Here is a 25,106-nt window from a genome sequence, read left to right as displayed (position 1 = left end):
CCCATCTACCACATGGGCATAGGCAACACACTCATACTGCTGGGGATGCTCAATGTAAGAAAACTACATTACCCATCTACCACATGGGCATAGGCAACACACTCATGCTGCTGGGGACGCTCAATGTAAGAAAACTACATTACCCATCTACCACCTGGGTATAGATAACACATTCATACTGCTGGGGATAATAATTGTAAGAAAAAACTACATTACCCATCTACCAACTGTGTATAGATAACACATTCATACTGCTGGGGACGCTCAATGTAAGAAAACTACATTACCCATCTACCACCTGGGCATGGGGAACATACTCATACTGCTGGGGGGGATGCTCAGTGTAAGAAAAACTACATTACCCATCTACCACCTGGAAATAGGTAACACACTCATACTGCTGGGGACGCTCAATGTAAGAAAACTACATTACCCATCTGCCACCTGGGTATAGGGAACACAGTCATACTGCTGGGGACGCTCAATGTAAGAAAACTACATTACCCATCTACCACCTGGGTATAGGGAACACAGTCATACTGCTGGAGACGCTCAATGTAAGAAAACTACATTACCCATCTACCACCTGGGTATAGGGAACACATTCATACTGCTGGGGATAATTATTGTAAGAAAAAACTACATTACTCATATACCACCTTAGCATTAAGAACACATACTGTTGGGGACGCTAAATGTAACAGACTACATTACCCACGTGCCACCTGGGCATAGAAAACTTTCTCCTACTGCTGGGGACTCTAAATCAGGGGTACTCAAACTTTTATATTGAAGGTCCATAACTTGTCCATAACATAATTTAAACATAACTTTAAGTACACACATTCAATGCTACAGTATGGTGGCTTGAATCAGTGGAGAAATGGCTGTTTGCCTGTAACCAGTGCCTCGAACCTGGGCACTTGGGCACTGACCCAAACTGCTGTAGGAGTTTTTAACAAATCCAGACTCACATCGATATGTGGAACCAAACATGGCGACACATGAATGGCCGCCTTCTGAAGGTGGGGAACATCTGCTGCAGTAACGCAATCGGCGACCCGCCTCGCTTTGAAAAAAGTGGCAGAAACGAAGCGAAGTGGTAATGTGTTATTTGTTGCCAGGCAACCAAAGTAGTGCTGAGTTGTTCTCTTGAGAAGTGACGTATGACGCGCTGATTTGATCCGCTCAAGTTAAACTGTTTTCAACTCTTTGCGCGACCCACTGTGCAGCCGGTGGTGAGCGGGGAATCTGCAACCCTTCCATAGGAAAATAGTGGTTGACGGGCGTGCGGCACACACAAAGACAAAGACACACACACACACACACACACACACACACACACACACACACACACACACACACACAAGCGTCAGACACAAGGTCCGGTCCGGATTGATTTGTAGTCCGGTCTGGAGTTTGAGAAGCCCTGCTCTAAATGAACAACTAAATGTAATAAAAACTACATTACCCATCTACCACCTGGGCATAGAACTTGGGCTACAACTTGGAAGCGTTAGTGTGTTTAACTCATTGGAACGCCCACATTCACAACTCATTATGTAACAATAAAATTAGAAATAAACAAAAAAAACATTAGTTGTATTTGCTCATGTATTGTTCCTCCACTCTCCTGATAACCTGCTGTTGTGTGTTGTCATGTTTCCTCCAGCTGATCAATAAAGTTGTGTTCGTGGTGAGCTTTGTGGGGAACAACGGGACGTTCATCATGGGATATAAAGCCATGGTGATGGATGTGGAGTTCCTCTACCACCTGGCCTACGTCCTGACCTCCACACTGGGCCTGTGTGTTTCACGAGCTCTTCTACAGCATCCTGGTACACACACACACACACACACACACACACACACACACACACACTGCATGAAAAGTAAAAAGTCTTAAGAGAAAGAAAGAGAAAGTAACAAAGTATTTTTACTTTGTCTACCTGTCGCTCTCTATCTCTGTCTTTGTCTCTCTCTACCTGTCTTTCTCTCTCTCTCTCTCTCTCTCCCTCTCCCTCTGTCTCTCTCTCTCTCTCTCTCTCTCCCTCTGTCTCTCCCTCTCTCTCTTCCTCTCCCTCTCTTTTTCTCTTTCTCCCCCATGTCTCTCCGTCTTTCTCTCTCTACCTGTCTGTCTACCCATCTCTCTCCCTCTCTCTCTCCCTCTCTCTTTCTCCCCCCCCTCCCCCCCTCTCCCTCTCCCCCTCTCCCTCTCCCCCTCTCCCTCTCCCTCTCCCTCTCTTTCTCTCCCCCCCTCTCCCTCTCCCTCTCCCTCTCTCTTTCTCTCCCCCCCTCTCCCTCTCTCTCTCTCCCTCTCTCTCCCCCCCCTCCCCCTCCCCCTCTCTCTTTCCCCCTTCCCCCTCTCTCTCTCAGCTGTTTGACCTGATCTACAGGGAGGAGACCCTGTTTAATGTGATAAAGAGTGTGACTCGTAACGGTCGCTCCATCCTGCTGACGGCTCTGCTGGCTCTGATCCTGGTCTACCTGTTCTCCATCGTCGGGTTCCTCTGCCTGAAGAACGACTTCATCATGGAGGTCGACCCGCTGCCGCAGATCGCCGCAGGTGACCTCTGACCTTTCACCCCTAACCTCGACCCTTAACTTTAACATTTAACCCTTAAATGTTAAAGTGTGTGTGTGTGTAACAGTGTGTTTGTGTTTTGTCCCTCAGCTCCAGAACAGAGTCAGGCCTCGCAGGATTTCCTCAAGTCCTGTTCTACAGACGGAGTGAGCTGCACCGTGGAGACCAGTGATGTCACCGCTGCTGAGGAGGAGGGTGAGAGAGAGAGAGAGAGAGAGAGACAGAGAACAGAGAGAGATACAGAAAGAGAGAGAGGAGAGAAAGAGAGAGAGGAGGGAGAGAGGGAGGGAGGGAAAGAGAGATTATTTAGCCAAGCAGGTTGTGTAAATGTGTGTGTGAATGTTTTGTCTGTATTGTATTGTGTATTATGGACGTTGAGAAGTGACATAATTCAATTGTAATCATGAAATACAATTGCAATTTAAATTCCCATATATGAGAGCATAATGTAGAAATAATGAACGAAATTTCAATTCATCAATTTCATGATTTCAATTGAGTTATGTCACTCCTCAACTTCCACAGTGTGTATGTGTAAACTCAAATGAAAGAATACTGAGATAATCACACTTTATATGCATACTGATGGCAACGATGACCGTGTGTGTGGTGTGTGTGTGTGTGTGTGTGTGTAGATGAGTCGAACTCGGAGCGGGCGTGCGACACTCTGCTGATGTGTATTGTGACTGTGCTGAACCACGGACTGAGGAACGGAGGAGGAGTGGGAGACGTTCTGCGCAAACCATCCAAGAACGTAAAGAAAACTAAATATCTATCTATCTATCTATGACTGTTACGTTGAGACTCTAAACACATGTATCTGTGTGTGTGTGTGTGTGTGTGTGTGTGTGTATGTGCAGGAGCCCCTCTTCCCGGCGCGGGTTGTGTATGACCTGCTGTTCTACTTCATCGTCATCATCATCGTTCTGAACCTGATCTTCGGCGTCATCATCGACACGTTCGCCGACCTGAGGAGCGAGAAGCAGAAGAAGGAGGAGGTCCTGAAGACAACCTGCTTCATCTGTGGTGGGTCTGACTGACTGACTGACTGTCTGACTGACTGACTGACAACTGACTGACTGACTGACAACCTGCTTCATCTGTGGTGGGTCTGTCTGACTGACTGACTGACTGTCTGACTGAAGACAACCTGCTTCATCTGTGGTGGGTCTGACTGACTGACTGACTGACTGACTGACTGACTGACTGACTGACTGTCTGACTGACTGACTGACTGACTGACTGACTGTCTGACTGACTGACTGACTGACTGACTGACTGACGACTGACTGACTGAAGACAACCTGCTTCATCTGTGGTGGGTCTGACTGACTGATTGACTGACTGACTGACTGCTTCGCTGACTGACTGACCAACTGACCAGCTGATGATGACCCACTGTCTGATTGACTGAATAACTAATTCCCTAACTAAAAACTAACTGACTAATTAATCAACTGATTGACTAACTGAAGGTCTGACTGTTTTGGTTGATCAACCAGTGACTGACTGACTGACTGCTTGACTGACTAACTGATTAACTAATCAACAGACAGACAAGCTGACTTATTAACTAACTAACTAACTGAGTGCCTGACTAGCTATCTGACTGGCTAACTAACTGACAGTGGTGGAAAGTACAGTAACTAAGTACATTTACTCAAGTACTATACTTAAGTACAACTTTGAGGTACTTGTACTTTACTTGAGTATTTCCATTTTATGCTACTTTGTACTTATACTCCACTACATTTTAGAGGGAAATATTGTACTTTTTACTCCATTACATTTATTTCACAGCTATAGTTACTAGTTACTTTTCAGATCAATATTTTATATTTAAAACATTTCATCATCTTTATAAAATAACTATAAAATAGCATTGTTATAGATTAGACTACGCAAAAGTATAGCTAAATTGTTAATATTAGCTTCACGTTGACATCTTTAAAATGCTGCTTACATGTACATGTATGTCAATAAATCAGTATTAATATTCCAATAATTTATGAAAAATATAACTCTCTAAATGTTTGCATAATGAGTATGTTTACTTTGATACTGTTTTTTTATTTTTATTTATTTTTATATACTTTATTATCCCCATGGGGAAATTTGTCCTCTGCATTTGACCCATCCTATACACTAGGAGCAGTGGGCAGCCGCAGTACAGCGCCCGGGGACCGACTCCAGTTCTTTTGCCAGTGCCTTGGTCAGGGGCACTGACAGGAGTATTAACCCTAACATACATGTCTTTGATGGTGGGAGGAAACCGGAGCACCCGGCGGAAACCCACACAAACACGGGGAGAACATGCAAACTCCACACAGAAAGGACCTGGGACGGACCGGGGTTCGAACCCTTCTTGCTGTGAGGCAGCAGTGCTAACCACTGAGCCACCGTGCCGTCTTAGTACATTTTGCTGCCAATACTTATGTACTTTTACTTCAGTAAGATTTTGAATGCAGGACTTTTACTTGTAATGGAGTATCTTTACACTGTTGTATTGCTACTTTTACTGAAGTAAAAGATCTCAGTACTTCCACCACTGCTAACTGAGTCACTGACTGACTGACTAACTGACCAACCATTGACTGACTGACTGACTGACTGACGGACTAACTAACCAACTAAGTTCTTCTGCCTTTATATAACTTATAGAACTAGATGAACCTTCCAACTAACCAACAAGTTAATTAACTAAACCCAGTCTGTCTCCTTTTCTCTCAGTCTGCAGGAGGATCAGATGTTTTTACTGATTTAGTTCAGTCACTAACTCTGTTCTGCCTCTCTCCAGGTCTGGAGAGAGACACGTTTGACAGTGGTGTCGATTAACTAACTAACTGGTTATCTAAGTGACTGGTTCTGCTGGTTCCTGCAGGTCTGGAGAGAGACAAGTTTGACAACAAGACGGTGTCGTTTGAAGAACACATCAAGCTGGAGCACAACATCTGGAACTACCTGTACTTCATCGTTCTGGTGCGAGAGAAAAACAAGACCGACTACACCGGACCTGAGAGCTACGTAGCACACATGATCAAGGTACATACACACACACACACACACACACACACACACACACACACACACACACACACACACCAGAGCATCTGAAGGTTTCAGTAAGCCTTATTCAAGACAAGAAAATCCACAAAAACTTTCTCAGGTCCATAAGTGATGATCTGTGGTGGAAAGAGTATGAGAAAGTCTTACTCCAGTAGAAGTACTGATAGTTTGCTGATATTTTACTTCAGACGAAGTAAAAGTACTGGTGTAAAAATCTCCTTCAGTAAAAGTAAAAAGTGTCTGATTTAAAGAGTTCTTCTTTAGAACAGAGAACGTTGTTAGCTGTGATCTACGATGGCCCTGAGGATCAAAACACAACGACATTTAACAAAACACGACACTTCACAAAACACAACGACATTTCAGAAAACACATTTCACAAAACACAACATTTCAGAAAACACGACATTTCAGAAAACACGACATTTCAGAAAACACATTTCAGAAAACACGACATTTCAGAAAACACGACATTTCACAAAACACGACATTTCACAAAACACGACATTTCACAAAACACGACATTTCACAAAACACAACGACATTTCAGAAAACACATTTCACAAAACACGACACTTCAGAAAACACGACATTTCAGAAAACACGACATTTCAGAAAATGCAACGACATTTCAGAAAACGCAGCGACATTTCAGAAAGCACGACATTTCAGAAAACACGACATTTCACAAAACACATTTCACAAAACACAACATTTCAGACACTTCAGAAAACACGACATTTCAGAAAACACAACATTTCAGAAAACACAACATTTCACAAAACACAACGACATTTCACAAAACACGACATTTCACAAAACACAACATTTCACAAAACACATTTCACAAAACACAATGACATTTCAGAAAACAAGACATTTCACAAAACACGACATTTCATAAATCACGACATTTCAGAAAACACAACGACATTTCACAAAACACATTTCAGAAAACACGACATTTCAGAAAACACATTTCACAAAACACAACGACACTTCAGAAAACACATTTCAGAAAACGCAACGACATTTCAGAAAACGCAACGACATTTCAGAAAACACAATGACATTTCACAAAACAAGACATTTCACAAAACACGACATTTCATAAATCACGACATTTCAGAAAACACGACATTTCACAAAACACATTTCAGAAAACACGACATTTCAGAAAACACATCAAAACACGACATTTCACAAAACACAACATTTCACAAAACACATTTCACAAAACACAATGACATTTCAGAAAACAAGACATTTCACAAAACACGACATTTCATAAATCACGACATTTCAGAAAACACAACGACATTTCACAAAACACATTTCAGAAAACACGACATTTCAGAAAACACATTTCACAAAACACAACGACACTTCAGAAAACACATTTCAGAAAACGCAACGACATTTCAGAAAACGCAACGACATTTCAGAAAGCACGACATTTCAGAAAACACGACATTTCACAAAACATGACATTTCACAAAACACATTTCACAAAACACAACATTTCAGACACTTAAGAAAACACGACATTTCACAAAACACAACATTTCACAAAACACAACGACATTTCACAAAACACGACATTTCACAAAACAAGACATTTCACAAAACACGACATTTCATAAATCACGACATTTCAGAAAACACGACATTTCACAAAACACATTTCAGAAAACACATTTCACAAAACACGACACTTCAGAAAACACATTTCACAAAACATGACATTTCACAAAACACATTTCACAAAGAAAACGCAGCGACATTTCAGAAAGCACGACATTTCAGAAAACACGACATTTCACAAAACACATTTCACAAAACACAACATTTCAGACACTTCAGAAAACACGACATTTCAGAAAACACAACATTTCAGAAAACACAACATTTCACAAAACACAACGACATTTCACAAAACACAACATTTCACAAAACACAACATTTCACAAAACACATTTCACAAAACACAATGACATTTCAGAAAACAAGACATTTCACAAAACACGACATTTCATAAATCACGACATTTCAGAAAACACAACGACATTTCACAAAACACATTTCAGAAAACACGACATTTCAGAAAACACATTTCACAAAACACAACGACACTTCAGAAAACACATTTCAGAAAACGCAACATTTCAGAAAACGCAACGACATTTCAGAAAGCACGACATTTCAGAAAACACGACATTTCACAAAACATGACATTTCACAAAACACATTTCACAAAACACAACATTTCAGACACTTAAGAAAACACGACATTTCACAAAACACGACATTTCACAAAACACGACATTTCACAAAACACAACGACATTTCACAAAACACGACATTTCACAAAACACAACATTTCACAAAACACATTTCACAAAACACAATGACATTTCACAAAACAAGACATTTCACAAAACACGACATTTCATAAATCACGACATTTCAGAAAACACGACATTTCACAAAACACATTTCAGAAAACACGACATTTCAGAAAACACATCAAAACACGACATTTCACAAAACACAACATTTCACAAAACACATTTCACAAAACACAATGACATTTCAGAAAACAAGACATTTCACAAAACACGACATTTCATAAATCACGACATTTCAGAAAACACAACGACATTTCACAAAACACATTTCAGAAAACACGACATTTCAGAAAACACATTTCACAAAACACAACGACACTTCAGAAAACACATTTCAGAAAACGCAACGACATTTCAGAAAACGCAACGACATTTCAGAAAGCACGACATTTCAGAAAACACGACATTTCACAAAACATGACATTTCACAAAACACATTTCACAAAACACAACATTTCAGACACTTAAGAAAACACGACATTTCACAAAACACAACATTTCACAAAACACAACGACATTTCACAAAACACGACATTTCACAAAACACAACATTTCACAAAACACATTTCACAAAACACAACATTTCACAAAACACATTTCACAAAACACAATGACATTTCACAAAACAAGACATTTCACAAAACACGACATTTCATAAATCACGACATTTCAGAAAACACGACATTTCAGAAAACACATTTCACAAAACACGACACTTCAGAAAACACATTTCACAAAACATGACATTTCACAAAACACATTTCACAAAACACAACATTTCAGACACTTAAGAAAACACGACATTTCACAAAACACGACATTTCACAAAACACGACATTTCACAAAACACGACATTTCACAAAACACAACATTTCACAAAACACAATGACATTTCAGAAAACAAGACATTTCAGAAAACACAACATTTCATAAATCACGACATTTCAGAAAACACATTTCACAAAACACATTTCAGAAAACACGACATTTCAGAAAACACATTTCACAAAACAAGACACTTCAGAAAACACATTTCAGAAAACGCAACGACATTTCAGAAAACGCAACGACATTTCAGAAAGCACGACATTTCAGAAAACACAACGACATTTCACAAAACACATTTCACAAAACACAACAACATTTCAGACACTTCAGAAAACACAACATTTCACAAAACACAACGACATTTCACAAAACACGACATTTCACAAAACACAACATTTCACAAAACACAACAACATTTCAGAAAACACATTTCACAAAACACGACATTTCACAAAACAAGACATTTCACAAAACACAACGACATTTCACAAAACACAATGACATTTCAGATTCTGAAATGTTGTTGTGTTTTGTGAAATGTCGTTGTGTTTTGACCCTCAGGGCCACCGTAGGGATCTTTTCCATGTGATTCTAAAAGGAGAGCGTTCAAACTAGATTCTTTTAACTGGAAACATTAGAAATGACATAATAAAGTGCAGAAACAAAGTAAAGTCAGATTCCTCTTAAAATGGACTGAAGGAAAAGTAAAATTACTGAAAAATAAAGAGATAGACTTTTCCTTCGCTAACCACTTATTAATGTGTGTGTGTGTGTGTGTGTGTATGCGTCTTTGTGTGTGTGTGTGTGTGTGTTTCAGAATAACAACCTGGACTGGTTTCCGCGGATGCAGGCGATGTCTCTGGTGGTAACCGAGGGCGACGGCGAGCAGAACGAGATGAGGATGCTGCAGGACAAACTGGCCTCAACCATGAAGGTCGTCACAACGCTCACAACACAGCTGACTGAGCTGAAGGAGCAGGTACACACACACACACACACACACACACACACACTATGTACAACAATAAATATCATAGCAATAAAGCTTTGTAAAAACTGCTAAATTTTGGAAGATTGGTTTACATGGAAGTAGAATGTATGTCATGTTAATAGAGTTTACTCTTTAAAGGTGCAGCGTGTCGCATTTAACATCAATGAATCATTACTGGATTCAATTTAAGACATCCCACTACTATAATTGGAGAGCGGTTTGTGTGTTTGTGTGTCCCACCATGGAGGAGAGGAGAGGAGACAAGGAGAGGAGGAGAGGAGAGGAGGAAAGGAGGGGAGGAGACAAGGAGAGGAGATGAGGAGAGGAGACAAGGAGAGGAGAGGAGATGACAGGAGAGGAGATGAGAGGAGAGGAGACAAGGAGAGGAGCGGGGAGAGGAGAGGAAACAAGGAGAGGAAAGGAGAGGAGACAAGGAGAAGAGAGGAAAGGAGAGGAGAGGAGAGGAGATGAGGAGAGGAGACGAGGAGAGGAGGAGAGGAGGAGAGGAGAGGACAGGAGACAAGGAGAGGAGAGGAGGAGATGAGAGTAGAGGAGACAAGGAGAGGAGAGGAGGAGATGAGAGTAGAGGAGACAAGGAGAAGAGAGGAGGAGAGGAGACAAGGAGAAGAGAGGAGAGGAGAGAGCAGAGGAGCAACGGGGCTGATGGGAAATGTAGTCTTAATGTGGTAGAGGAGACCAATCATTAATATGAAATTGATGGTTAAAATGCTTCACATTGCACCTTTAATATAATTTTACATCAGATGTCCTGTGGAGATCAATGCTGTGTTCAGAACCAGATGCTAACCTGCTACATACATACTGTACTAATACACTGCAAAGTATTGATTCAGTATACTGTTACCAGCAGACCGTTCAGTTTGCAGTATACTGAAGCAGTATACGCTATAAAACAACACAGATCAAAGTCAATAACATAATATATAAATGTGTAGAAAACTGAGATACGAGCTCTAACACTGAAAACCTCCAGTGAGGAAACTGTGAAGTCTTTACCTGTAGACACTCCACATCCACCCTTAATTATCTAATTATTATGATTTGATTATCATGGCTTATAGCCTCTAAATACGGAAGCAGAGAACGGCCGTGCTTGCAATTGTTTTTTTTAATGCCGTTATCTTGAGATCACAAGTTAATTATCTCGTTATCTTGAGATAACAAAGCTTGTTTTCTCAAGATAACGGGTTAATTTATCTCATTATCTCGAGAAAACAAAAGACTGATTTCTTGAGATAACGAGATAATTTATCACAAGAAAATGACTTTTGTTTTCTCGAGATCACGGGATAATTATGGAGAACTCGAAAATGAGTGTCTGGTTCATTTGATCACACCTGATTTCAGCCTTCAGATCACTGTCATGACTGTCGGGAGGATTCATAACTGCTAGTCTTCTCCTTAAATGATGAGGACTGATCTGAATGTTATCTCTTACAGAAAGACACAGTGCAATTTCTGCCTGTGTTAGACCTTGATTGAAGTACAGTCTGATGTGTTGATCAGTAATGGATACTCCTTGATCTGACATTTTCAGCTTAAATCAGTTGCTACAGTTGTCAAGACGCCGTCTACGCATGCTGGCATGGCACTCCTGATCTCTGATAAACATAAGTAATAAGAGGAAACAACATTTTGTTTTCTCGTGATAACGAGATAATTAACTTGTGATCTCGAGATAACGGCATTAAAAAAAATAATTGCAAGCACGGCCGTTCTCGGCTTCTGTATCTAAACCATAATAATAAAGACTGTTTAAATTTCAAGCTGTTAGTCTCTTCTCCTTGGACTTTGTGTTTACAGCTCAGGAGTTAATTTTTTTCTCACTGGAGGTTTTTAATCTTACAGCTAGTATCTCTGTGTTCTGTAAATTTGATTCCTGTTCCCAATGAGCATCTATAAGAGCACCAAGTGTCAATTCTGTAAACATAATATATAAGAGAATTTTTATAAATTGTTATTTTGGCTATATTAGTCTACATTATAAGTATCAGCACTTGATATGTCATTGCTGTTTCTGGTTAAATATTTTTCCTCTTTTGCACAATGTTGTTACACATTTCCCCTCCTTTGTTCATTTACCGTTAAAACAATATATTGTTGAACTATAGTTCATCAGCTGCTAACTCTCCACCGCTGCAGTCCTCCTCCCACGTTTTACCGTGTTGCTCGTCACTCAGCATGCTGCGAGACGCACGTCTGCAGGTCACTGCTGCTGATATGCATGCATTTTAAATTTGCCTGTTCTGTCTAAAAGCACTAGCCTGGTAAGACCATCCTGATCATGTGACCTCACATTCTGTTTCGCTCCATGGATCAATCTGGACTTCTAGCCGCCTACATCGATTTCCTGACATTACAACGTAACCGGGCCAATCAGGGACTGCGTCATAGTTGATGACGTGAAATACAGGCCGCCGCTGGAAAACAGTAATGGCGTCTCCCAAAGCAACGAGCGGTAACGTTAACATTAGCAGAGTAAACACAGACATAAGTGCAGTTATTGCAGAAATAGACTCAATAACAACAATTAAACAAGAACAAGAGCATGCACTAGCGGAGTTTCTCAGCAGAAAAGATGTTTTCGCCGTTCTGCTGATTGGCTGAAGAAGTCTGTCTGTCAAGGCAAGTAGTCCCGCCCACTGAAATCGATGTGGGCGGCTAGAAGTCCAGACTGATCCGTGGAGCGAAACAGAATGTGAGGTCATGTGATCAGGATGGACTTACCAGGCTATAAAAGCACTGGATCCTGTCACAGAACAAACTCACTTTACTCTCCTGTCACAGGAGACTTAAATAAGATAAGATATCACTGTATTAATTAAATGTTATGAACTATCAAATCGTTTCACGCCTCCAAACACTTTTAGAAAAAATCTACATTCATGAAAAGACTGCATGGCATGATCAGATTAAAATTCACAATATTAATCCAGCAAACAAATATGCATAGATTGATTTGATCAATAACACATATAAGCAATCAATGCTTCTATGAGAAATGATAAGTGAAGTCCTGTCCCTTCCTCCGGCGCGGCGGGGAGCGAGGCGAGGCGCGGCGGGGAGCGAGGAGCGGCGTCCTCCCTGCAGGCCGAGCCGGTCAGACAGCTGACGAGCCGCCTCATCGCTCCAGATGAAAGAAACAAACATGTACGCCATTGTTGTTGTGAGGCGGTAACGGTACACACCTGACCATACAGTGATTTGTATTCATTCTGAAAGATTTGTTAGCAGCAAATATGAGCAACTGTAAGAAAAGCATGGCAGGCTAACTAATCACTAATCTCTGTGGTAAATTACCAGCTAGCAGGCTGAAGCTAGCAGGCCTGTGTAGCTGTAACCGCATTTTCAACAACGACATACTTGTTCTGAAAACACGTTAGAGTTTTAATATTTGATGACACAAGAACCCTCTTAGTGAAATAAATAGTTTCTATTCTATTTTCTATTTATGGTCCTTAAATTGCACTCTGACAGCACCAATCACTTTCTTGTCCGCCACTGGCAAGCAACACACGGCAACAGAAGTTACGCAGCGGCAAGGCATTATGGGACATCTCAGTATGTCTAGCAACATCGGGCAGCATATTGAGAAACTCTTGCCAAAATAGTATACATTGAGGCTTTTTTCACGTAAACAAATTCAACATACTATACAGTGGAAACACTACATACTCAATAATTAATTAATTAATTAATTTATTTATTTATTTATTTAATTAACTCTCAGTATGTTAAGTATGAGTAGTGCTGGTTTAGAACAGAGCACAAGTCTTTTCTCAGCGTGACCTTTGATTCATGAATAGTGCTGGATGAAAAAGAACGAACAAATCATTTTGAACCAGTCATTTTGAACGAGTCATTCTCGAGCTCGAAACATACCGAGTCTCCAGTGGAATGTTCTGGTTCCTCCCACTCCGAGTTTCCATCAAAGCTCACTGAACAAGTTCGGCTAGTTGCCTTTCTCCACCCGCTCTCATTCAAGCCTGTGCACCGAGACAAATGGCTTCTGTAGATTATCAAAGTACACGCTGCAGTGAGCCACAGAAACACTGTCCATGATCGCCATGCACCTTCACAAACAAAGACATCAAAGACATCTCACTTTCAAACTCGCTCTTTGAGGAAGAAGTGCGTTTTTGAGCGAGCCGGAAAAAACTCAAAAAACACGAAAAACTCGAAAGTTCGATTCATTTTGAGGCACTGCTCCAAAATGAACAAATCAACAAAAAGACTCGAACTGCCCAGCACTACTCATGGATGTGTTGAAAAAACCACATCCGTCCCCAGAGTGTGGACTGACTCGACTTCCTGTTTCCTGTTTCCTGTAGATGACAGAGCAGAGGAAGAGGAGGCAGAGGATGGGCTTCGTCGACGTCCAGGCGGGAGCCAGCGCTGCGCTGCCCCCTAGTGCCGCAGGAGGAAACCACCAGATCTACAAAACATAAGGATAGACTGCTGACTAACACTTAAGCTGTAGACTTATAGATATCCATCTAGTGCCATAAGAGGGAACCAGCAGATCTACCACACATATGGATAGACTGTTCACTACAAGAACCACATCTGTAAACCATAAGGCTAGGCTGATAGACTGTCCCATAATGCCACAGGAGAAAATCTCCAGATGGTCAAAACATAAGGATAGATAAAACACTAGAGCTATAAAACAACATAGAGATAGACTGATGTACTTCCCCTTTAAGCCACAGGAGGGAGGGGCTTTTTATGCAAGTTTTGTTTTTTATTTGTTTTTTGTGGTAAAAGGCTTTTCAGCACCAGAACACCAGATCTATAAACCATGTCAACACCTCATCAGTCCCCACCGCCATCAGCGCTCAGAAGGCTGAAAATCATCTGGCCCATCCACAGTGTGTGAGATCTACAGTTACTGATGGACTCACTAGTATCTGACACACAGAGTGTCCACTGTTAAAAAAGATATGTTGTTATCATCACAGCCAGGAGTTTAGCTTGGATTAATATGTTGTGGTTCTTTTAAACAAATGTGTTGCTATCAAGTATCAAAAACACAATACTGTATGTGTGTGTGTGTTAAAAAGAAACACAAGCTCTACCGTCTCTGACCAGACGGATATGTTGAAAATATATTGTACATACACATACATAGTTTACAGATGTGATGTAACGCATTCTTTGGTGGCCATATTGGAGGTCCTAAGCTCATTTTCTGTGCTGTTTTTGACTGGGAACTGATCATTTAATCTGATTGATTTAGTGTTTAGATAATGTCAGCTTGTTAGCTAGCTAACCATAGTATTATAGCTGCAACGATTAATCGATTAGTTGTCAACTATTAAATTAATCGCCAACTATTTTGATAATCAATTAATCGGTTTGAGTCATTTTTTAAGAAAAATAAGTCAAAATTCTCTGATTCCAGCTTCTTAAATGTGAATATTTTCTGGTTTCTTTACTCCTCTATGACAGTAAACTGAATATCTTTGGGTTGTGGACAAAACAAGACATTTGAGGACGTCATCTTGGGCTTTGGGAAACACTGATCCACATTTTTCACCATTTTCTGACATTTTATAGACCTAACAACTAATCGATTAATTGAGAAAATAATCAACAGATTAATCGACAATGAAAATAATCGTTAGTTGCAGCCCTACATAGTATCTGGTCAGCTAACCATCACTGTCTTGTTGTTAACACATCTGATTACCACACTAGCTAACGTATCTAGTAGCAGCTAGCGTTAGCATGTTGACATTAACATCAGTGTGTTTGCTGGCTAGTTAGCTAGCTAACAGTTTGTTCAGGTTAACTGAGCTGACTCTTCTCAAGCTACAACTCAGAGTGTTTTGTGACATTTCTGCAGTGAACCGCCATGATGGAGCCAGGTCTGCTGATAGGAGATTTTTAAAGCCTCAATTCAGAGGTTAGTCATAGGGAGTAGGCTAGAATGTGTGTGTATGCATGTCTGTGTGTGTGAGTGAGTGAGTGTGTGCGTGTGTGTGTGTGTTGAGAATATTGACAATAATGTGTGTGTCACACCTGGCATCAACTCACTTTAAATACAATCAGTTTAAAGAAATGTAAATAGAAATTGACATTCTGCGTCAGTATGCAGATGACAGAGTGCTGGACATGACACGCTTCTCCTGCTGAACCTTTCAATAATCTCTTCATCAGTTGCTTGAATGTAAAGTGAATTGAACCCAATTGTGTGTTTTCTATTGTAAGGCCAGAGATAGTGTAGTTTTTTAGATATATATTGTTATTATGGTTTAATAGTAATATTTATAGAGGGAGGAGCTCCACTTTGTTAACACTGTAAACGAGTACAGTACAGACACTGGATTATGAATGAACTGCGTTCAGGTTTGTGAACAGAAGATAACGTTTGCTAACACAAACCTTTTTAATGTTCAACTAGAACATTTGGGTACAGACAGAGTGGGGAGGCAGCAGACGGAGAGATGAAGAACACATCTTCAGAAAATAAAATATGTATGAAGAAGAGAATGCCTCTTTTCTGTGTTTTTGAAATTCTGCAATGGGGTTTTAACAGGTTTCAAAGGTCATGCAACTCACTCAACACATAGATGACTGTGGAAACTAAAAGAAGAAAGAAAAACACCAATATTGGAGTTATATGTTATATGACCCAACAGCAGCAGTTATAGTGCTATTTCACCTATAAAATGGCACTACTGACTTGGGGGCTCCAGGGCCATAAGCATAAAAACAAGATTGAGAGTTCAAAATGAACTATAGTGCAACATATATATACGTATATATATATGTATATATATATATATATATACATATATATATATGTGCAAAAGTCTTAGGCCCCCTACATTTTTTATATACATTTCTTAGAAGTCTTCGATGTTTATTTGTTTTCTGCATTAGTGTGTCAGTAGACTACTGTTTATTGTAAATTTTTGATATTCAGAAACTTCATTTAATTAGTTTTGAAAGCATCTTCGCTTTATGGATTTCTTTGACATATGAGTACTGTATATATATATATATATATATATAGTTTACATACAGTATATAGTATAGTATATAGTAATGTTGTAGTACTCGAGATCAGTCTTGGTCTCGAGACCGGACATTTTGATGGTCTTGGTCTCGTCTCGATTTGATGTAAAACTTCCCTCTTCAAATTGCAACCAATAACTTTGCTTATTTTAAGTTTGAAAGTTTATTAACCATTAACCGCTGCCACCCTCACTCACCCCCCTCTGAGCTGCGCCAAGAAAGAGAACGCAGGATACAGGGGGAGAGAGCACCATGTGTGGCGGAAGAGGTTATCGGTTAAATTATGATTTCACTAACGTTACTTAAATTCCACAAGGTAAAAATGTTACCGTTAAAGTCTGTAGCGCAGCAGAAGACGTGTTATCAGGTTATTGTTTATACCGTTACTAACACAGGCGAATAAATTATGTCATTTGAAGTTTCACTTTCGTCTGCACAACGGGGCTCTGGCAGATTGAGTAGGGGAGAGCGGGGCAAGTTGTCACACTGGTCAAAGTCAAAACACTATAACAAAAACAATTTGTAGCCTATACATGACAGTAAATTATGAAAATCTTAGAGTGTTTCTTTTCATTTCAGGAACCAACTACATTGTGACACATAAAAGCAAGGGTCAGCTATAACCTGATAATAATTTTTAATGTTTTAGTGAAGCTCTGTGCTCAGGGTGTTTTAACACTTCTGTTTCATTCTGCCCACTGTCTTGAGCCTTTCCAAAGGTTAGTGAAATCAAATTGCAATGTTTCAGATCAAAGGATTGTCTTCTGTCACTGAGTACATACTGTACATCCATTTGTTTTTTACTTAAATTCCTAAATAATGCTTTCTCTCTTTTTGAATTTTAGCAGAGAAATGGTGTAAATGTTTAGCCATCACTCTGATTACATGGTCTTGAAAATGGACTCGCATTGGTCTGGTCTCGGTCTCGACTCGGTCTCGCCCCCCTTCGGTCTTGGTCTTGACTCGGTCTCGCCCCCCTCAAAGTCTTGGTCTTGACTTGGACTTGATACGCTTTGGTCTTGGTCTTGACTCGGTCTCGGTTTAAGTGGTCTCGACTACAACACTAGTATATAGTTTACATATATATAGTTTACACATAGTATATAGTTTGATTGTTTTTAATCAACTATGTGTACTCAAGATTCAGCAAATAAGTATGTCCAGAAACAAATTATTAAACAAATTATTACCTGCAGGACAAAGTTTCTGTTACTGCCAGGACTCATGTGACTTGTGTTGTCCAGTGATCATTTAGGTGAAAAACAGACTCTGGACTGGATGTGAAATCTCTGGAAAAACACAAATATAACCATAATATAATCATAATATAATCAAAACCTGTCACTCTTCAGCTCTTCTTTCTGTCAAAAAACAAAGCCTTATTGGTCACTTAAAACAATGCAATCTTACAACAAACTTCTCTTATTTCTCTGCATTCATTTTTGCTCCATTTGTATTTCACATTTTCTACATTTTTAGTTTGCTTTACTATTTCCTACACACACACACACACACACACACGCAGAGTGAAATAGAGAGCGGTTCAGTTGGTTTCTGGTTGTTATTCTCTGTAGAAACCAGCAGAGGGAGATAGAACAGAGTTAATGTAAAAATGTCAGGGTGAGAGTGTCACAGTGTGTCACAGTCATCTTTCCTCTGGGTGTCGGCTTTCAGATTTCACTCAGGCTTGAACCCACAACCTCAAAACGTCCATGCAGCCGCTCGGCGTCCTGAGCCGCCGGGCCGCCCTGCTTCACAGAGTTTTCTCTCTGAGCTTTCTAATCTTTTCTCGGGATGTCGGCTTTCAAAAGTTCCTGGCAGCCAGAGAGTGGAAAGTGGGCCTGACCTTTGAACCCAGGACATTAAAACTTTCCAGTAGCTGTGTAGCTCGTTGAGCCGCCGGCCGGGTCAGACGGCTGCAGAGGGGTTTCTCACAGCTTTTCAGTCTTTGTTTGGGATGCTGGCTTTCACAATTTACTTGCAATTTAAAAGTGTGAAGACACAGACAGCTGTGTAGCACTGGCTGCCACCGGATCACATTCTGAGCTTGCTTTATATTTCTTCTTTTCTAATGCAGTATGTCATAGTATAGCATAACATAGTATAGCAAGTCATAGTACGGTATGTCAACGTATAGTATGTCATAGTATAGCAAGTCATAGTACAGTATGTCAAAGTATAGTGTGTCATAGTATAGCATGTCATGGTATAACTATAGCATATCCAAATATCCAATACCACTGTATATTAAATAATAGTTTTCTTACATCTAAGTACAGCATGTCATATCATAATCTATCATAGAATAGTGTATCATACAATAGTACGTCAAAATAATAATAGGTCAGAAAGAGAATATGATAGTATAGCATTTTATAGTATAAAATACATCAAAAATAGTATATGGAATGTCATAGTATAACTGTCATAGTATAATATGTAAAAATACAACTTATTTTAGTATAATATGTCATAGTATTGTAGCATAATATGTCATCAACTGTATATCATAATGGCATCCTATAGTGTGTCATAGTATAGCGTGTCATAGTATGTCATAGTATAGCGTGTCATAGTATGTCATAGTATAGCGTGTCATAGTATGTCATAGTATAGTGTGTCATAGTATATCATAGAATAGCATGTCACAGTATAGCGTGTCATAGTAGGTAATAGTATAGCGTGTCATAATATAGCATGTCATAGTATGACATAGTATAGCGTGTCATAGTATAATAGTATAGCGTCATAGTATAGCGTGTCATAGTATGTCATAGTATAGTGTGTCATAGTATGTAATAGTATAGCGTGTCATACTATGTCATAGTATAGCATGTCATAGTATAGTGTCTCATAGTATGTAATAGTATAGCATGTCATAGTATAGCGTGTCATAGTATGTCATAGTATAGCATGTCATAGTATAGCGTGTTATAGTCTGTCATATTATAGCATGTCATAGTATAGCATGTCATAGTATAGCGTGTTATAGTCTGTCATATTATAGCATGTCACAGTATAGCGTGTCATAGTAGGTAATAGTATAGCGTGTCATAATATAGCATGTCATAGTATGACATAGTATAGCGTGTCATAGTATAATAGTATAGCGTCATAGTATAGCGTGTCATAGTATGTCATAGTATAGTGTGTCATAGTATGTAATAGTATAGCGTGTCATACTATGTCATAGTATAGCATGTCATAGTATAGTGTCTCATAGTATGTAATAGTATAGCATGTCATAGTATAGCGTGTCATAGTATGTCATAGTATAGCATGTCATAGTATAGCGTGTTATAGTCTGTCATATTATAGCATGTCATAGTATAGCATGTCATAGTATAGCGTGTTATAGTCTGTCATATTATAGCATGTCATATTATAGCATGTCATATTATAGCATGTCATAGTATAGCGTGTTATAGTATGTCATAGTATAGCATGTCATAGTATAGCATGTCATAGTATAGCGTGTTATAGTCTGTCATATTATAGCATGTCATATTATAGCATGTCATAGTATAGCGTGTTATAGTCTGTCATATTATAGCATGTCATATTATAGCGTGTCATAGTATAGCGTGTTATAGTCTGTCATATTATAGCATGTCATATTATAGCATGTCATAGTATAGCGTGTTATAGTCTGTCATATTATAGCATGTCATATTATAGCGTGTCATAGTATAGCGTGTTATAGTCTGTCATATTATAGCATGTCATAATATAGCGTGTCATAGTATGTCATAGTATAGCGTGTCATAGTATGTCATAGTATGTCATAGTATAGTGTGTCATAGTATATCATAGAATAGCATGTCATAGTATAGCGTGTCATAGTATAGCGTGTCATAGTATGTCATAGTATAGCGTGTCATAATATAACGTGTCATAGTATAATAGTATAGCGTCATAGTATAGCGTGTCATAGTATGTCATAGTATAGCGTGTCATAGGATGTCATAGTATAGTGTGTCATAGTATGTAATAGTATAGCGTGTCATAGTATAGCGTGTCATACTATGTCATAGTATAGCATGTCATAGTATAGTGTCTCATAGTATGTAATAGTATAGCGTGTCATAGTATAGCGTGTCATAGTATGTCATAGTATAGCATGTCATAGTATAGCGTGTTATAGTCTGTCATATTATAGCATGTCATATTATAGCATGTCATAGTATAGCGTGTTATAGTCTGTCATATTATAGCATGTCATATTATAGCATGTCATAGTATAGCGTGACATAGTATAGCGTGTCATAGTATAGCATGTCATAGTATAGCCTGTCATAGTATGTCATAGTATAGTATGTCATAGTATAGCGTGTCATAGTATAGCGTGTCATAGTATAGCCTGTCATAGTATGTCATAGTATAGCGTGTCATAGTATAGCGTGTCATAGTATAGCCTGTCATAGTATGTCATAGTATAGCGTGTCATAGTATAGCCTGTCATAGTATGTCATAGTATAGCGTGTCATAGTATAGCGTGTCATAGTATAGCCTGTCATAGTATGTCATAGTATAGCGTGTCATAGTATAGCGTGTCATAGTATAGCGTGTCATAGTATAGCCTGTCATAGTATGTTATAGTATAACGTGTCATAGTATAGCGTGTCATAGTATAGCCTGTCATAGTATGTTATAGTATAGCGTGTCATAGTATAGCGTGTCATAGTATAGCCTGTCATAGTATGTTATAGTATAGCGTGTCATAGTATAGTCTGTCATAGTATAGCCTGTCATAGTATGTTATAGTATAACGTGTCATAGTATAGCGTGTCATAGTATAGCGTGTCATAGTATAGCGTGTCATAGTATAGTATGTCATAGTACAGTATATGATTTTGTGTCTCCCAAGAATTTTCTCGTCCTACACGGAGCTTTCTAGAAGATCTGACACTTTCGTCATTGTATTTACAGAAGTATTCACACCGTCAACAACACGTTCTCAGCCTATCAGCAGCTCGTATTTAACACAGGCTAATGGTCAGCGGGGGGGTGGGGTGTCTGGGGGGTCAGAGGTCAAACCCGGGACTCATACTGCAGCTGATCCTACTGAGCTACTGTCAGGCTAAATCTGGATCGCCTTCACCAATTTATTTATTTGGTCTATTATTGTCCATCGCTGCTGGATTGAGGCAGGCATGCACACACACACACACACACACACACACACACACACACGCACACACACACACACACACACACACACACACAGCAGCATACTGTACACTCACACACACACACACACACATACACCACAGCAAGCAGTGAGTCCATGGGATCATCTGTTCTTATGGAAACCTGGGAACAATGAATCATATTCATAGGTTAGCATGCATACATATATACATAACATCACATCACATCGTGCACACACACACACACACACCACTAACAGAGACGCTGGTATGAGCTGAGAACAATAAACCATATTTATAGATCATTACACACTCACAAACATACACAAGTGCAGAGGCACACACACACACACACACACTGTGTGTGTGTGTGTGTGTGTGTGTGTGTGGGGCGGGGGTCAGGGCTTCCAGCAGGCTTTCGGAGCTTTGCAGTGGAGCCACAGTGGAATGTCGCCCCTAGTTACTGCCTGACCAACCCACTCACCAACTCCTCTGTGTGTGTGTGTGTGTGTGTGTGTGAGAGACCCAGATACCCAGTTGTACTAGTCAAGGTCAGTTCTAAAAGCACTCAGCCTGCCAGTGTCTTTAAGCCGGAGATTAGCCCGGCTATTGTTTTATGATTGGATCAATATCTTCCAGCTGTTTGCTGCAGCAGCTGCATGTGACACACAAACACAGAGACGCATGTAAAGAATCACCCAAGAATTTAGCGAAGACCTTTAGGTGACGCTCTGATCCGGAGAGAGTCACAGTGAACGCAACAGTAGAATAACCTTCAATTCCTAGCAAAATTACAAGCAACAAGAGGAAGTCACACTCAAACTGTTGTCTTTTTAAAGTGCCACCATCTATGTTTTAACAATCAATAAAACATCAGTACATTAATGTAGAGTCATCAGTATAATGACAGTAATCATCCTCCATGGTTTCTCCACCTGGTGGATCTGGAGGGAAATCTGCTGGATCGCTCTACGGCACAAAACAGGAAGAGGTTCTGTTCTTCCAGAGCAAACGGAGCTAAAGCTGAAAGAGTTTCTGGCAGCAGATGGTGGAAGGAGGGAAAGGAAGATGGAGAAATCACTTTCAACATGTTGATCCTCTTCAGGGAGGTGGGGGGGGCAAATTGTCTGTATCCTCCGGACGTCACCTGACCCACAGGGTTTCTGGGTATTAAAGTCTGCATACTATCATTCATATCTGAGCTGAACGACACTGACTGTCTGATATCCAGTTTTTAATAACATTCCAATATTGTCTCCATATATTTGCAAAATGCTATGTTGGTCTAATTGCACTGTATTCATAATATTCTGTTCCATCAGCACACAGCCATCTTGGCAGGAAAATAACAGCTGATTATAATAAATTAACAGGTGATTATGATCAAATGACAGCCAGCTGTGTGCTGTAAAGCATCATACTGGTAGGAATTTCATGTGACATTCAAGATTCAAAACTTTATTATGCCATTTGCTCAGGTGCAGGTGTACAAGGGCATTGGAATTCTTGTGCAGATCTCTCAGTCAAGTATGCATGTAAAAACAACAAAAGAATAATAATAAAAGATGCACATAGTAATAAATATAAATAGAAAAAGTATAAAAGGTATAAAGAGATATAGACTCTCTAGTGTGTGTGTGTGAAGGAGGGAAGTGTGTGTGTGTGAATATTATTAATATAATATTATTACATGGCAACGTTAAAAACTCAATTCTGATTGGCCAGTGAAAGCATGCTGAGGTCTGTTATTTCTGAGTAACAGACCGTGTTTCATATAACAGACTGTTTTACGTTGCTATGGTTACAGTTCTGCTGCTTTGGTTTTTTTTGTATGTCAATTACTTTAAATCATTTAAAATCAATATTTCGTATCAAATGATTATTGCCTTGGTAAGTAGCTGTGTCATAAGCGTGATAATGTTCAGCCAGCCGGTCGTTACTGCCAAATAAACCCGACAGGCTGAACAGAGGCCCGGGGCGGAGGATGTTTTAATGGCTGCATGTTGTAAATTATGTTTTATAAGTTATTTTTATGCAGCGTTCTGCTCCCAGTGGATTGTGGGTTAGAGGACACTGATGATGATCTGTGCCAGACGGATTAATATAAAATGTAGATGTAAATCTCGATCCATAAAAAGCAGAATGAACCCTGACCACAGCTGAGCGTGTGTGTATGTGTGTGTGTGTGTGTGTGACAGTGGTGGAAGAAGTACTCAGATCTTTTAGTTAAGTAAAAATAGAAATACCACAGTATAAAAATACTCTGTTACAAGTAAAAGTATTAGCATCAAAATGTACTTAAAGCAACAAAAGTAAAAGTACTCATTATGCAGAATGGCCCATTTCAGAATAATACAGTATATATTATATTATTGAATTATAATTACCACAATTTCCATTACCGCAACAGCGATTATAATGTATGTTTGGAAATGATGCATTAATGTGTAAGCATCACTTTAATGTTGCAGCTGGAAAAGGTGGGGCTGATTTCCACTACTTTATATACTGCTGGGTAGCTTACAGTAATCTATAATAATACATCACAATTTATTAGTTGATTATATTTTGTATTAATAATCTGAATCTGCAAAGTAACTAGTAACTTAAGTTATCGAATAAAGGTAGTGCAGTAAAAAGTACAATATTTCCCTCTGAAATGTAGTGGAGTAGAAGTATAAAGTAGCATAAAATGGTAATACTCAAGTAAAGTACAAGTACCTCAAAATTGTACTTAAGTACAGTATTCGAGTAAATGTACTTAGTTACTTTCCACCTCTGGTGTGTGACTGTATGAAAGAGAGTGTGAGACAGACAGAAAGGGTGTGTGTGTGTGTGTGTGTGTGAAGGGGGATGTGTGTGTGAGATCTGTCTTTCTCTGTGTATTTGCTGTTTCTTGTTAGTATGAATGAGCAAATTTGCGTGTGTATGTGTGTACAACTGTGAGAATACGTGCGTGAGATAGTGTGTGTGAGTGTGTGCATGTGTGTGTGAGTGTGAGTGTGTGTGTGTGTGTGTGTGTCCAGTATCAGTGG

At 39.5% G+C, this 25,106-nt stretch overlaps 1 pseudogene; it reads left to right on the top strand.

Annotated features, from left to right (window-relative positions):
- The first annotated feature begins 3 nt into the window (after positions 1–3).
- Positions 4–15,805, top strand: LOC139665558 (inositol 1,4,5-trisphosphate-gated calcium channel ITPR3-like; annotated as a pseudogene).
- The last annotated feature ends 9,301 nt before the right edge of the window (positions 15,806–25,106 follow it).

Source organism: Centroberyx affinis, unplaced genomic scaffold (assembly GCF_046629955.1).
Source record: "Centroberyx affinis isolate AG114_WGS23_722 - 3 ecotype Tasmania unplaced genomic scaffold, CSIRO-AGI_Caff_v1 ptg004614l_1, whole genome shotgun sequence".
Lineage (NCBI taxonomy): Eukaryota > Metazoa > Chordata > Actinopteri > Beryciformes > Berycidae > Centroberyx > Centroberyx affinis.
Note: the sequence above shows the minus strand (reverse complement) of the source record. Positions and strands in the feature narration are given on the sequence as shown.